We start from the raw sequence: 16,046 nt of genomic DNA on the forward strand, positions 1-16,046 counted from the left end.
TGTTTTCTGATGAAAGCTGGTTCTACGTCGGTGCCAGTGATGGCCGTGTGCTGGTTAGGATGAGGCCAGCTGAGGACTACAACCAACCTGTCTGTGTGCTAGACATATTGGACCTATACCTGGAGTTATGGTCTGACAGCAGGAGCAAACTCGTGGTTATCCCACGCACCACGTCTGCAAATCTACACGTCGGTCTGGTGATGCCATTTATGAACAGCATTCCAGAGGTTGTTTTCCAACAGGAAAACGCTCGACCACATACCGCTCTTGTAACCCAACATACTCTACAGAAAGTTAACATACTGCCTTGGCCTGCTAAATCATCAGATCTGTCTCCAATCGAGCACATATGCGACATCATCGGACGACAACTCCAGCGTCATCCACAAACACCATTTAGCGTCCATTTATTGACCAACCAAGTGCAACAAGCATGGAACCCCATCCCACAAATCCCACAAACTGATATCCGGCTCTTGTACAACACTGTGCACGCACGTTTGCATGCTTGCATTCAACACTCTGGCGGTTACACCGGTTATTAATGTACCGCATTTCACATTTGCAGTGGCTTATCTCACGCTTACTTTAACCTATTATCTTGCTTATGATAATCACTTAAACATGTTATCTAAACAAATGTATTCCCAGAATTTTATTGCTCGACATTAATTAGTTTTTGGTGCTGCAATTTTTCTTCCGTCAACGCATGTGTTAAGAAGTTCCTGTTTCTGATAAACGCTTTCAAAAAAAAAAAAATGGTTCAAATGGCTCTGAGCACTATGGGACTTAAGATCTGAGGTCATCAGTCCCCTAGAACTTACAACTACTTAAACCTAACTAACCTAAGGACATCACACACATCCATACCCGAGGCAGGATTCGAACCTGCGACCGTAGCGGTCGCACGGTTCCAGACTGAAGCGCCTAGAACCGCTCGGCCACACCGGCCGGCGGTAAACGCTTTCCTTGCTATGACTAATCCATTTTATATCCTCTCTACTTCGGTTTTTAACAGTTGTTCTTCTCCAAAAACAGGAGAACCTATCTCCTACTTTTAGTGACTCATTTCCTAATTTAATTCCCTCCTCATTGCCTTACTTAACTTGATTATACCCCATTGCCTTTTTTTGCTTTTCTTGTTATTCGTTTCATAACCTCTTTTCAAGACACGATCGATTCCATTCTTCTGCTCTTCCGAGTTTTTTGCCGTCTCTGACAGAATTTCAATGTCATCGGTAAACCTGACAGCCTTTTATTTTTTCTCCCTGAATTTTAATTTCGTTTTGCCAATTTGTCTTTGATTTCGTTTACTATTTGATCAATGCACTGATGGAATAACATCAGGGACTGGCTACAGCTTTTTCTCACTCTCTTCTTAATTTAACGCCCTTCTGTTCGTACAGATACCAGACTGCAGTTTTAACAGTTACAAATGACCATTCGCTTCCTGAATTTTATCTCTAATACTTTCAAAATGTAGAGTGTAACCCAGTTAACATTCTGAAAAGGTTTCTCTAAATCTACAAATGCTATAAATGTAGATTTTCTTTCTTCAACCTAAGATCTGCTAAGATTAGACGAAGGGTCAGTATTGCCACGCGTGTTCCGACATTCCTGTGAAACCCAAACTAGTTTTACCCGAAGTCTGCTTCTACAGTTTTTCCATTCTTCTGTAAATAATTCGTGTCAGCGTTTCGCAAGCATTATTTACTAATGGTTCTGTAATATTCGGACCTCTCAGAACCGTGCCTGCTTTCTTTGGAATCGGAATTATTGCATTCTTCATGAAGTCTGAAGATATTTGGCGAGTCTCAAATTTTGTACACCAGGTGGAATTGTTTCATCATGGTTGGCTCCCCCAAGGAGCACAATAATTCTGAGGAAGTGTCTACATCGGGAGTCTAGTTTCGAATTAGGTCTTTTAGTATCCTGTCAAGTTTTCTCGCAGTGTCATAACTTCCATCTCATCTTCACCTACTTCCTCCTCATTTCCTTCGTAGAACCCCATCTCCATATTCCTTCCACCTTTCAGCTTTCCTTTGTTTGCTTAGTACTGACTTGCCGCCTGAGTTTTTGATATTCATACAACTGCTTCTTTTTTTTCTCCAAAAATCTCTATCTTTTCCCTAGTTATTTGTGCTCTTACATTCTTGCATCTGTCCTCTAACCATTCCCGCTTAACCAGGTTTCGCTTCAAATGTTCAAATGTGTGTGAAATCTTATGGGACTTAACTGCTAAGATCATCAGTTCCTAATCTTACACACTACTTAACCTAAATTATCCTAAGGACAAACACACACACCCATGCCCGAGGGAGGACTCGAACATCCGCTGGGACCTGCCGCACAGTCCATGACTGTAGCGCCCGAGACCGCTCGGCTAATCCCGCGCGGCCACGTTTCTCTTTCTGACAATCTCATTTTTAGATGACAGTATTCCATTTCCCCTACATGATTCTCTGCATGTCTATGTTTCTCCCTTTCGGCAGTTAAATTCAACATCTCCTGCGTTATCCATGGTTTTCTACAAGATCTTGTCTATTTGCCTTTTTGATCATCTGCTGCCTTCGATGTTTCATCTCTCAAGACTACCCACTCGTCACCTATAACATTTAATTTCTCTGTTTCCCTCAATCGTCACCTAACGCTATATTTGAAACTTCGAACAACTTTTCGTTGTTTCAGAGTATCCATTTCGCCTATTGTGCCTTTCTGCAAATACCTTCAGTTTTAATCTGCATTTGATAACCAATAAATTATGATCGAAATTTCATATATGCTCCAGAAATGTTTCGGAGTTTAAAACATAGGCCGGCCGGTGTGGCCGAGGGTTCTAGGCTCTTCAGTCTGGAATCGCGCGACCGCTACGGTCGCAGGTTCGAATCCTGCCTCGGGTATGGATGTGTGTGATGTCCTTAGGTTATTTAGGTTTAAGTAGTTCTAAGTTCTATGGGGCTGATGACCTCAGAAGTTGAGTGCTATGGTGCTCAGAGCCATGTGAACCAATGCATAGTGCTCGGGGCCATTTGAACCATTTTTTAAAACATAGTTTGTCTCTGTCTTACCATTTATAGTTTATCTGAAACCTTCCGGTGGCTCCACGTCTCTTCTACATACAGAGTCTTATTACTTGACTCTAAAATCATCAGTAATTACTAAATCATGCTGTGCGAAATTCTGCGAGGCAGGTTCTTTTTTATTTCTTTCGCCAAGTCCATATTCTCCTATTATTTTCCTTCTTTCCCTGCTCCAGTCACCAATCACAATTAAATTTTCATTTCACTTAATTACCTGGATAATTTCTTTTATTTTACCACACATTGTTTCAGTCTCTTCATCTTCTGCGGTACTAGTTGGGAAGCAAGTGTTGGCTTCGTGTCTCTCTCGGTTACGATAATGCGCTGACTATGTCGATCATAGAAGCTTACCCGAATTCTTATTTTTTAATTATTATTAGGCCTGCTCTCGCATTATCACTATTTTATTTCAAATTTATAACCCCGCACTCACCTGCCCATAAGTCCTGTTCTTCCCGCCACCACACTTCGCTAATACCCACTATACTTATCTTCAAGTTACCCATTTCCCTTTTTAAATTCTCTAACCTGCCTTCCATATTAAGAGATCTAATATTCCACGTCCCGACCCGTGGAATGCCAGTTTTATCTTTCTTGACGACGATATTCTCCTAATCCTCGCCCGGAGATGCAAATAGGGGACTATTTTATCTGCGAAATATTGTACCCAGGAGGATGGCATCATCATGTAACCACATCATGTAATCGTACGGAAGAGCTGCATTCTCGTGGCAAAAATACTGTCTGTCGCTTCCCCTTGTTTTCAGCCGTTCACAGCGTCACTACAGGAAGGCCACGTTGGCTAACGTTACAAGGCCAGAGCAGTCAATTATCCAGACTGTTGTCCGTGTACCTACTGAAAAGGCTGCTGCCCCTCTTCAGCAGCTACATGTTTGTCTGGCCTCACCACAATATACAATATACCGTTCCGTTGTATCTGTATCGTCGAGGCACTCATGCTATCCCACCTGGCAAGGTCCATGGTTCATGGGGTGAGTACCCTTTAATACCACATCCAAACGGCGCTATATGGAAGAGAATGACATGGCGTTGGATCGACACCGCGTAGTCCGCTATTGCCTAATCACGGAGTTACCTTTTTTTAAAGTATCAAATTACCGAATAGTTCAGGGTTTAGTCCACGGCTATTGCAGATGTGGAAAAAGTTACATCATGGTTAGGAGTCAACGTTAAACTGCGGCCTCCTATAACAGTCTGGGTAAATCAGGTCAAAGATCGGAGGAAACAGTACAACATACCACCTCCAACAGGACCATTCTTATCAAAGCGCTTTGGTCTCCCGAACAACTATCGTGACAAATTGTAACTACTGTGTGTGGTCATTGGGGCAGTATCAATAACAGAAATGAATATGTGCAGTTACCCACAAAAAAAAAAGGTTCAAATGGCTCTGAGCACTATGGGACTTAACATCTGAGGCCATCAGTCCCCTAGAACGTAGAACTACTTAAACCCAACTAACCTAAGGACATCACACACATCCATGCCCGAGGCAGGATTCGAACCTGCGACCGTATAAGTCTCGCGGTTCCGGACTGAAGCGTCTAGAACCGCACGGCCACCGAGGCCGGCGGTTACCCACAATCGAACACTTATTTTGCGTCTTCTGGAAGTGTTCAGAGTTGCAGTAGAAGAGAATCAAAATTACAGCGGTTGGCAAACTTAGTCGTAGCCATTAATCTAAGTAAGAGAAGTAGGAATCGCGAGCATGGATCGGGGTATGGGGAGGGGAGAGAAGGAAGGAGTGGAGAAAGACGTTCGTGCGAAGGAAAATACAAAATATTCTGTATTTGCTTGTTTCACTCAAAAATAATAACTATGGTCCTACTTCTAGAGGGGCGCAACTTACTTGTCGTCCGCGTTGTCTCCCGATAGCATTACTGTCGATATCCCGAGTTCGACTACCACCTCGGGAACGTGTGCACGTTTTAAATGGACCACTACTAGGTGACGCAGTGTGTGTGTGTGTGTGGTTGGTGGATGGGTGGTTTTGTTTGCAGAATCACGCGAATGAAGTGGGTCGTAGGCGAAACGGAAAGAGAAAGCAAGGTCTAGAATAAAAGGATGGAGAAAATAAATAGAAAAGTGGTAAGCGTCAGACTACCAAACTATAGGTTCAGGGTTTAAGACCTCAGCCGTTGCATAGGTGGTGGAAAACTTGGATCGTGATCTGGAATCAACGTAAGACTACGATTCAAAGGTCCGAGGAAAGCATGGGTATAGCACTTAATATCAGCAAGGGTACTATATTAATTCTCCTGTCCAACTCTGCTTCTCGATTATTCTTTCTCAGTCTGAAACATGAAACGAGAAATTATGTGTGGACCAAGAAAACGTAATTAGCAATAGGAGTGCAACATTAAATTTTTGGTAATGAAACAATCAGTAGTTTGTTATGATGTGACAAGCATTTTACACTTCGTCTTGAGAGTAAAAGCTGGCGAAGTGGCGGCTTGCGACGACTATTGACAAAAGAAAGTGCAGTCATAGCTAGACTTTTAACTCGTAAAACGATCAGTTTTCAAAAAACTGGAGTGTATCTAGTTTGTATAACTCTCTCTCTCTCTCTCTCTCTCTCTCTCTCTCTCTGTGTGTGTGTGTGTGTGTGTGTCTCTTTTTCGAACGTAAACGCAATGATGTTGCCACACCATCCCGAATGTTCTAAAAAAACTACTTAATATTGAAAAGGCAATATTTTATTTACTTGAGATAATTCTCGTACTTAGTTACATGGCTACCGACATTTAGGTCATTAGCATATTAATCTTGTCAAGACTAACTCATTGATGTTCCATATATGTTGACTAAGATCATTAAACTTCTGTTTACTAAAGTCTATTATATACATCCGTTCAAGTACCTTTAGTGGATTGAGAAAAAAGGTATTAACGAAACTGATATCAGTTTGTGTTCGTTGGATACGCTGCTCTGTGTCTCGTAGAGCAGAAAATGTCAATAAGACGGTCGCCGCAGAATTCTGTATGCTCCATATCGCTGCAGATGCTCTTCCCTGTGATGCTAGAACTTGAAAAAGGATTCAGCGGAGCGCTTCAGACTGGACACTGCGATGCAGTGCAGTGCTCTTCATGGAGTAATGATCACTGGTCTACATCAAGAGAAAATTTATTTTTGATGGAACGACTTCAAGGGAGAAAATTCTTCAACATGTAAGGCCGCTATCATTCGTCACGGATTTCAACTGCCTAATTGCTGTCTATGTATAACGGTAATTACAATATCTCGTTAACTTTTGTCGAAGAAAAGTATTTTACCTTGTTAAATATCTTGGATTTATTCATAGAACGGTGTAGCCTTATCCAGAAGAAAAGTAAATGGTTCAAATGGCTCTGAGCACTATGGGACTTAACATCTGTGGTCATCAGTCCCCTAGAACTTAGAACTACTTAAACCTAACCAACCTAAGGACATCACACACATCCATGCCCGATGCAGGATTCGAACCTGCGACCGTAGCAGTCGCGCGGTTCCGGACTGAGCGCCTAGAACCGCTAGACCACCGCGGCCGGCGAAGAAAAGTAAAATTATAATTAATTCTTCTCGTTACATACAATGAATCCGAGATAATCTAGCATCCCAGAGTAATGCAGCACTTGTAAGAGTTTATATATTGTTATCGCTGCTTGCGAACTACTCGCAATCGGAAGAAATGTTGATTTCAATTGTTGCGCGAAAGACGCCGAAAGTCACAATTAGATAAATTGTCTCTCAGGTTTGCGATCTGTATTAATACTATTTCATGGCAATACGTTTCAACTTATGACAAATTAGTAGACACATCACGTCATTATATTTTATCCAAGAGATAGAATACTGTAGAGAGGCAACACCGCGATCAGAATTAAGCAAACTGAATAACCCTCCGTCATGTTTTTGGAAGTCAAAACAAAGAAGTATGGTACATGATAGTGCGTAAGGTAATTACGAAACCTAGCCTAAAATAATAAATTCACATATCCACGTAAAATTAAACATATGAAACTTCTTTCCGTGCTGTTGTGTAACACAAATGAACAAAACCACCAACAGATAATATTTTTAAACAGTGAGCACATGAAATGAGATATATTCATAGTTTTCCTGTTTACGTGCATGTACGCTCCGCAAACTTTATGGATAATTTCGAAAAGAAATTAGGGAAGTGCATATCTTACAATTTCGCACACGTACTACCTCGCTTTTAAAACAACCACAGAATGACAGAGAGGAACAGCACAGGACCTCTCCGAAAGGCTAGAAGAATGGGACCTCTCCTCAGATCGCCCCCATAACCGCCGGCGATGATCATCTTGGGTGTTGCAGAATCAGGATTAATCGTTGAACATAATGGGACGCCCTTCAACAATAGTCTATGCTTCCTGACGCTACCACTGCAAACCCAGTCGTATGTTTTGTTCTGTTAACTGCAGCCTGCGGATGAGACGGCAATTCACTAGTCCGGCTACTGCTAGTCGTGAAAAATGGTGCTGGACGAAGGAAAATGTTGCAGGGAGTCCATTTCTTGTTCTTGGATGGCAGGTGCAGGTATGAAGAGGACAGAATGTGCCTCTTGCACAATACGGCGGTCTTCTCTTGTGGGAGTGAAAGGTGGTTGAACGTAATCTTAATATCGACCACGTCTTCCCTCACGTTTCCAACATCGTCCACTGTCTCATCCGAACGCCCTACAAATCTGGGTATTGCACGATTCCATCGGCGGCTAAATGGAGACCCACAACGAGGCCCTTTTCAAACTTTGTCAGGTGCTGAAAACACTGTGTCAAGGGAGTACGCGGTATGTCAGCGTCCTTCACAATGATTACTCGATACCTGAAACTATTCGCGCCTCTTATCTACCTAGCCATGCCTGGTAAAAACACTGAACACGAACAACACTAATGCACCCTGGTGGCCTTTCTACCTGTCACAGAGAACTGCTGTTTAATCATGTGCATACACACAGTGGTTCGAATGTAGCCACGAAATATTATGAATGCGATGTCCAAAGTACGGTTCGAGCCCTGTCACACGTTGTTTATGTGTCAACAGTGGTAAATGTACACTGTGTTGCCAGCGTTGCCTCTCTCATTTAATGAAATGATAATTAAATCGACACCCTAGCTACAAACAGGCGGTGATATACATCATGGGGGACATGTTGAAAATGTGGGCCCCAACCGGGACTCGAACGCGGGATCTCCTGCTTACATGGCAGACACTATCCATCTGAGCCAAGGGCACAGAGGATAGAGCGCCTGAAGGGACATATCCCTTGTACGCTCCCCGTGAGACCACATCCACATGTCCATACCACTACAATCGTAGCGCGCCTAATAGATGTTTGCCCATCACACTCATTACTCGTGGCAGATTAATCTACCAAGTCCCGTACGAGTTGGGGCATAGCGTGTGCGTTCGCACAAGGTCAATGGCCGGGTAGCCATATTTAAACTATATATGAAGGTAGTATCTGTTCCCGAAAGAACAATTACCATTGATGACCGAGCACCCCAGCTGCAAACAGATACTACCTCCATATATAGTTAAAATATGGCTACTCGGCCGTTGACCTTCTTGTGCGAACGCACACGCTGTGCCCCAACTCGTACGGGACTTGGTAGATTGATCTGCCACGAGTAATGAGTGTGATGGGCAAACATCTATTAGGCGCACTACGAATGTAGTGGTGTGGACATGTTGGGAATGTGGGTCTCACAGGGAGCGTGCAAGGGATAAGTCCCTTCAGGCGCTCTATCCTCTGTGCCCTCGGGGGCTCAGATGGGTAGAGCGTCTGCCATGAAAGCAGCATATCCTGGGTTCGAGTACGGGCCGGGGCACACATTTTCAACATGTCTACAATGATGTATATCAACGCCTGTTTGCAGCTAGGGTGTAGATTTAATCATCATTTCATTCTAGAGAAGCTGCACGGTCATCAGTGGTATCTGTTCTTTCGGGAACAGATACTACCTTCATATATCTCTCATTTAACGTGTTTACTGACTAAATGTGAAAGTTTTTTTGCAGACATTATCGACATCTTACTACTAGTTCAAGGCCCTATCGCAGTGGTCACACCGGTTCCCGGCAGATCGAAGTTAAGCACCGACTGTTGCGTTCAGTGCTTGGGTGGGTGACGGTCCGGGTATGCCACGTGCTGTTGACAACTTTCCCCTTGCGTCTACGGCAGAGAGGTCTGATGTGGTGGTACCGTGAAATCTCTGATCACTAATCTTTGCGCCAGAACCCTGGATTACATTCCAAACCTTTCCGCAGTATCTCGTGAAGTGAGGGCATGTGGCGCTGTTGATGGTGATCGATCAGTTGAGTGGGTACGCTAGACTCGGCGCCCCCCACCCCCTCTTGGTGCTATTTGCGAGGAGTAGTCTGTTTGCTGGAACCGCGTTTCACCCTCTCCCTCCTCTCTTCGGTATCCAACAAAAACATACATAACACGACACTACACACCCGTTACAGTCACCTACGCTTAAGAACTCAACTTAATCAACACACAACGCTTATACTTCGCGAAGGAAATATGGCGACGGGTGCGAAGAATAGGAAACACGTTTCCAATTCAGGCAGCTCAACCTGCCCTTCCGGATCTCCTAGCCATTCACGCCACACGACTTCACTTGTTCATGCATCAAGTAAAAGCAGTAACGTTACTTTATCCGTGACGGCATGAAAACTTCGCTGCTGTCTTCGGAAATATCGATGAGGAAGGAAACAGCAACTACCCTCACAATTTTTGTGTAGGTCATTTATTTTTCTGTAATCAGTTCTAGGTCTAGGCCTATCATCAAACAGCAGCGGGGATTTCTCGTAAAAATTCCACAATAAAATCATTGCTCAAGGTAAATATATGTAAAATTTCTATGAGAAATTTTCGCTGCTATATGGCAGTAAGCCTAGATACGCAACTACAATGACGGAAAAAAATCGCAACACCGAGAAGTGAGTCCCGGTTGGTGCACACATTTTCAACATGTCCCCAATGATGTATATCAACGCCTGTTTGTAGATAGGGCGTCGATTTCATAATCATTTCATTCTAGAGAAGCTGCACGGTCATCAATGGTATCTGTTCTTTCGGGAACAGATACTACCTTCATATATGGTTAAAATATGGCTATCCGGCCGTTGACCTTCTTGTGCGAACGCACACGCTATGCCCCAAGTCGTGCGGGACTTGGTAGATTAATCTACCACGAGTAATGAGTGTGATGGGCAGACATCTATTAGGCGCACTACGAATGTAGTGGTGTGGACACGTGAATGTGGGTCTCAAGGGGAGCGTGCAAGGGATAAGTCCCTGCAGGCGCTCTATCCTTTGTGCCCTCGGTGGCTCAGATGGATAGAGCGTCTGCCATGTAAGCAGGAGATCCCGGGTTCGAGTCCCGATCGGAGCCCACATTTTCAATATGTCCCTAATGATGTATAGCAATACCTGTTTGCAGCTAGGGTGTTGATTTAATTATCATTTCACACCGAGAAGTATGTGTCCGACAAAAACGAAAGTTAGTAGGCGTCTTTCTACATCTGAAAGATGATGTCTGCTCTAATTCTGTGCCAGCCGCATAAGAGTGGCTCTAGTAGCGGCACTATGAGGATGCAGAAACTAGCATTGATTAAAAATACCTTGTTACGGTCGTGAGCGTTAGTTACCTTTGAGATTGGACGTGGTGAGCTGATGTTAGTCACGAGTGCCTTTAAGCCGACAAAAACGCCATTATCAACATGTCACTGAGTTTGAACAAGGTTCTGTAGTAGGATTACGAGAAGTTGGATGTTCCTTCAGCGATACTGCACAAAGAGTTGACAGGAATATAGCCACTTTATATGACTGCTGGCAGTGGTGGTCAAGAGAATGTACGGATGCAAGAAGAACGGGCTCCGGACGGCCACATGGCACTACCGAGAGGGAAAACCATCGTGTTGAGCGTATGGCCCTGGCGCATCGTATTGCATCTATAGTAGCAATCTGAACAGCAATTGGCACCACAGTGATACAACAAACTGTTACAAATCGATTACTTCACGGAAAGCAACGAGCCAGACGTGCCCTGTAGGTTGCAATCCACTGACCCAAAACCACCGTAATTTGAGACTTCAGTAGTGTCAAACGAGAGCTCATTGGAGGGCAAGGTGAAGGTTCTGCCTCGGTGTCAGCGAAGACCGTGTGTTGGACAGGAGGAGGCCAGTTCAGGGCCTGCAACAAACCAGTCTGCTTGCTAACCTTGTGCTGCCATTCATGAACAGCATTCCAGGGGGAGTTTTCCAACGGATAACGATCGTCCACATACCGCTGCTGTAGCTCAAGCGTCCACATGTTGGCTTGACTTGCTTGAGTACCATATCTATGCCCAATCAAACACATACGGGACATCATCTGAAGATAACTCCAGAGTCGTTCACAACCAGCATTAACCGTCCTTGTGTTGAGCGATCAAGTGCAACAAGTGTGGAACTCCATCCCCCAAACTGACATCCGATACTTGTACAATACAATGCAGGCACATTAGCATGCCTGCTGGCTCTGAGCACTATGGGACTTAACATCTGTGGTCATCAGTCCCCTAGAACTTAGAACTACTTAAACCTAACTAACCTAAGGACATCACACACATCCATGCCCGAGGCAGGATTCGAACCTGCGACCGTAGCAGTCGCGCGGTTCCGGACTGAGCGCCTTAACCGCGAGACCACCGCGGCCGGCAGCATGCCTGCATTCAATATTCTGGTGGTTACACCGGCTATTAATGTACCAGCATTTACATTTGCAATGGCTTATCTTGGTCTTATATTATCCCGTGTTTTGCAATATTGATCACTTACATATGTTACCTAAACAAATGCGTTCCCGAAATTTTATTACTCATTATTTTTCTGGGTTGCGGTTTTTTCCGTATTGTAGTTACGGAGAACAAATCATTCTTTCAAAGATTGGCTGATTGCAGTTCGCTTCACCAATGATGATTTTGAAAGAGATAATTTGCGTTAACTCGTCGCCATAGCCGAAACAGTAAAACTTTAAATTGTGACATATTTTTACTTGTAATGACCAAATGGTCGCGATTAATGACCGACAGACGTTCGGAAGGAAAATTGGAAATTTGTGGTAAGGACTGTGGGACTAAACTGCTGAAGTAATCGGTCTCTAGGCTTAGGCACAACTTAATCTAACTTAAATTAACTAACGCTAAGGACAATACACACACCCATGCCAGGGGGAGGACTCGAACCTCCGACGGGTGCAGCAGCGTGAACCGTGACAAGAGCCCCCCATAGACCGTACGGCTACCCCGCGCGACACGTTCGGAAGGTTAGCATTTTGTATCCTGACGACAGCGGTGAAGTTAAGAACAGAGGACTAGCTCAAGTGGAGGAATGATAGAGGATATTAGCCCAGGCCTTGTTGAAGGATCCATTCCAGCCTCGAACAACCGCGGAAAACCTAAATCAAGAGGATCGGATGAGGAATCGAACGCGGTGCTCTCCCAATACGAGTGGAGTGTTTTACCTAATGTGCTAGCTCACTCGATGCTTACAACCGGGCCTCTTTGAGATAACACCATGCGAAAATGACCCGTGTCTGCCCGATGACGATATACACTAAATGCTGGCTACACACGAGAAGGGCGAAACTGCATGCTCTTGAGAAATGTTGTTTACGCGTTCCTTCTATCTTTTAATTCACTTTTTGTTCCTAAGTATAACACTGTCGACATAACAGTGACGCGCCAGCTTAGCTGGAACAGGAACGGGAAAAATACACTGCTAGCCATTAAAATAGCAACATGATGAAAACGGGGCACAACAAACGTCATACTAGCATGAAGCGTATTACATGCTTGGATACGTAAATGATTAGCTTTTCAGCTCGACCACAGAAATTATATAAGAGTAATGCTATCTGTATCATGAATACAGGGCGAATCACCTAAAACTTGCTTCATAAATACTGTGGAAATGGAAAATGCTATTGATGCGAGGTTTTCACAGAATGAATTGGTAGACAGGGGCTCGTATTGTTAGCCAATCGACAGATTGTAATGATACTTAGAAAATGTACGAGGGTTGGAACTTAAATAGTAGCAACTATTTATTCACAACCGATACAAAAGAGTTACATGCTTGCACCTGTTACTGTCCTTCAAAGTAGTCACCAGCGTTGTGTAGAACCCGTTGACAGCGATGTGGAAGGCGTAATATACCGTTAGCAGAGCCTGTTCTGTTGATGGTGCGAATGGAGGGGTGTAAGGTTATGGTGATTCTCTTGTACGACTGTGACAGTGTTACCCTAACGCATTACGTTCCTTCACGGCAGACCGTCAGTGCACAGTATTACTGTTCGTCTCTGGAGCTTCACCTGCGACCAGCTTTGCGAAAGAAGTGGCGACACTTTCTGCACAACCCACCCACCATTTTGCACGACAATGCGCGGGGGCATACAAGGCAAGCTGTGGTTGCTCTGTTCGGTCGATGGGACTGGGAAGTACTGTACCATCCACCATACTCCCCGGACTTAAGTCCTTGTGACTTTGATTTGATTCCGAACATGAAGGGACCACTTCGTGGCATTCGCTTCAGAACTGTTCCAGAGATTCGACAGGCAGTAGACCGCTCCATTCGCACCATCAACAGAACAGGGTCTGCTAACGGTTCACTACGCCTTCCACATCCCTGGCAACGGGTGCTACACAACGCTGGTGACTACTCTGAAGGACAGTAACAGGTGCAAACATGTAATTCTTTTGTATCGGTTGTGAATAAATAGTTGCCACTATTTAAGTTCCAACCCTCGTATTTTTGTACTGACATACACTTTTTTTTTTTTAAATGGAGTAATGCCTATTAAATGATGACTAACAAAACCTCAGCTGCCGACAGGTTTTATTGATATACCTCGATGTGGACAGCTGAAAAATGTGTGCCCCGACCGGGACTCGAACCAGGGATCTCTTGCTTACATGGCAGACGCTCTATCCATCGGAGCCACCGAGGACACAGATGAATAGCGCGACTGCAGGGACTTATCCCTTGCACGCTTCCCGTGAGACTCACATTCCCAACTGTCCACAATTCTACATATGTATTGTACCTTGTACACATTTGCCCACCTACTCATTACTCGCGCACGCTTTGGCGATTCCCGTAAGAGTTTGGGCAACCTGTGCTCAATCGCACAGACGAAGGTCAATGGCTGGGTAGCCTTTAACTATATATATACGAAGACAGTAACTTGTTCTCGAACAGTTACTGTTGATGACCGTGCAGCTTTACCCTGGAATAAATGATGACTAACTGAAAACCTCAGCTGCCGACAGGTGTTGTTGATATACATCGATGAGTCTCACGCGAAGCGTGCAAGGGATAAGTCCCTGCAGTCGCGCTATTCATCTGTGTCCTCGGTGGCTCAGATGGATAGAGCGTCCGCCATGTAAGCAGGAGATCCCGGGTTCGAGTCCCGGTCGGGGCACACATTTTCAGCTGTCCACATCGAGGTATATCAACAACACCTGTCGGCAGCTGAGGTTTTCAGCTAGTCATCATTTATTCCAGGGTAAAGCTGCACGGTCATCAACAGTAACTGTTCTTTCTAGAACAAGTTACTGTCTTCGTATATCTAATGCCTATTGACGTTTACAAAAAAAAAAAAAAAATAATTCAAATGGCTCTGAGCACTATGCGACTTAACTTCTGAGGTCATCAGTCGTCTAGAACTTAGAACTAATTGAACCTAACTAACCTAAGGACATCACACACATCCATGCCCGAGGCAGGATTCGAACCTGCGACCGTAGCGGTTGCTCGGCTCCAGACCGTACGCCTAGAACCGCACGGCCACTCCGGCCGGCTGACGTTTACAAACTATACCTATAGTTATAGTAGAGTAAATTAGAATGTCGGTGGTATTTGTTGCAGGATTTGAGTGCGTGTCGTTTACAGGACATCGTATTTTGAAAAAAGTTTCCACACCGACACTTATTCGTGCCATTCGACCTGCTTAGTTGCTAGGTATGATGTTGCTTACAGTGTGCTTGTGTGTTGTTGGGGAGCATTGCGGTTCACTAGTGAGTTAGTGTTGGACAGTTTAAGCAGTAAGTGGTAAGTGGGCGATGGGATTTACCAATGCAGAAAAATCTGACATGCTCATGATGTATGGAGCGTGCAGGAAGAATCCAGTTCGTTGTTGTACGGTGCATGCGGCAAGAATCCCAATAGACGTCAACCATCTCGGCAGTTATTCGTCAACCTCTTCAACCAGTCACGTGAAAGTGGTACTGTAACATCTAGACAACGCAACAGAAAAAAACAAATGACGACAAATGAGGGGGACATTAAATGTTCTTGCTGATTCTGCAGTTGATCCGCACGTCAGCTCCAGCGCAATCACACGAAGAAGTGACATGAGTCAGGCAAGTATCCTAGCACGCGTTCTTCATCTACATAGGTTCCATCCCTGTCACATCTCTCTCCACCAAGAGCTGCATGGAAACGATTAAGAGAATGCTGCTTACTTCTGTACACGTACGTTGAGGCAGTATATTCCACATTCATCATGCATCTTGTTTAGTGATGAAGCCACATTTACCAACCACGGCCACGTAAATCGCCGAAACGGGCACTACTGGTCTGTTGAAAATCTCCGTTGGCTTCGTCACATGGAACGTCAGCGTCCATTGGGAGTAAACGTGTGGTGTAGGATAGTGAACCATCAGCTCATACGTCCGTTTTTCATAAATTGAACGCCGAAGTCTCCTAATAGACCATTTTCCACGGATGCTAGAAGACGTTGCTCTGCATACTTGGCGGAACCTGTGATACCAACATGATGGCTGTCCTCCCCATAGCGCACAAATCACCACAGAATGTCTTCACGAATTGTTTGCAAATCAAATCGTTGGATTAGGTGCAGAGGACCTGTAACTTGACCTGCCCTTT

The sequence above is a fragment of the Schistocerca piceifrons genome, chromosome 6 (genome assembly GCF_021461385.2).
Source record: "Schistocerca piceifrons isolate TAMUIC-IGC-003096 chromosome 6, iqSchPice1.1, whole genome shotgun sequence".
Classification (NCBI taxonomy): domain Eukaryota; kingdom Metazoa; phylum Arthropoda; class Insecta; order Orthoptera; family Acrididae; genus Schistocerca; species Schistocerca piceifrons.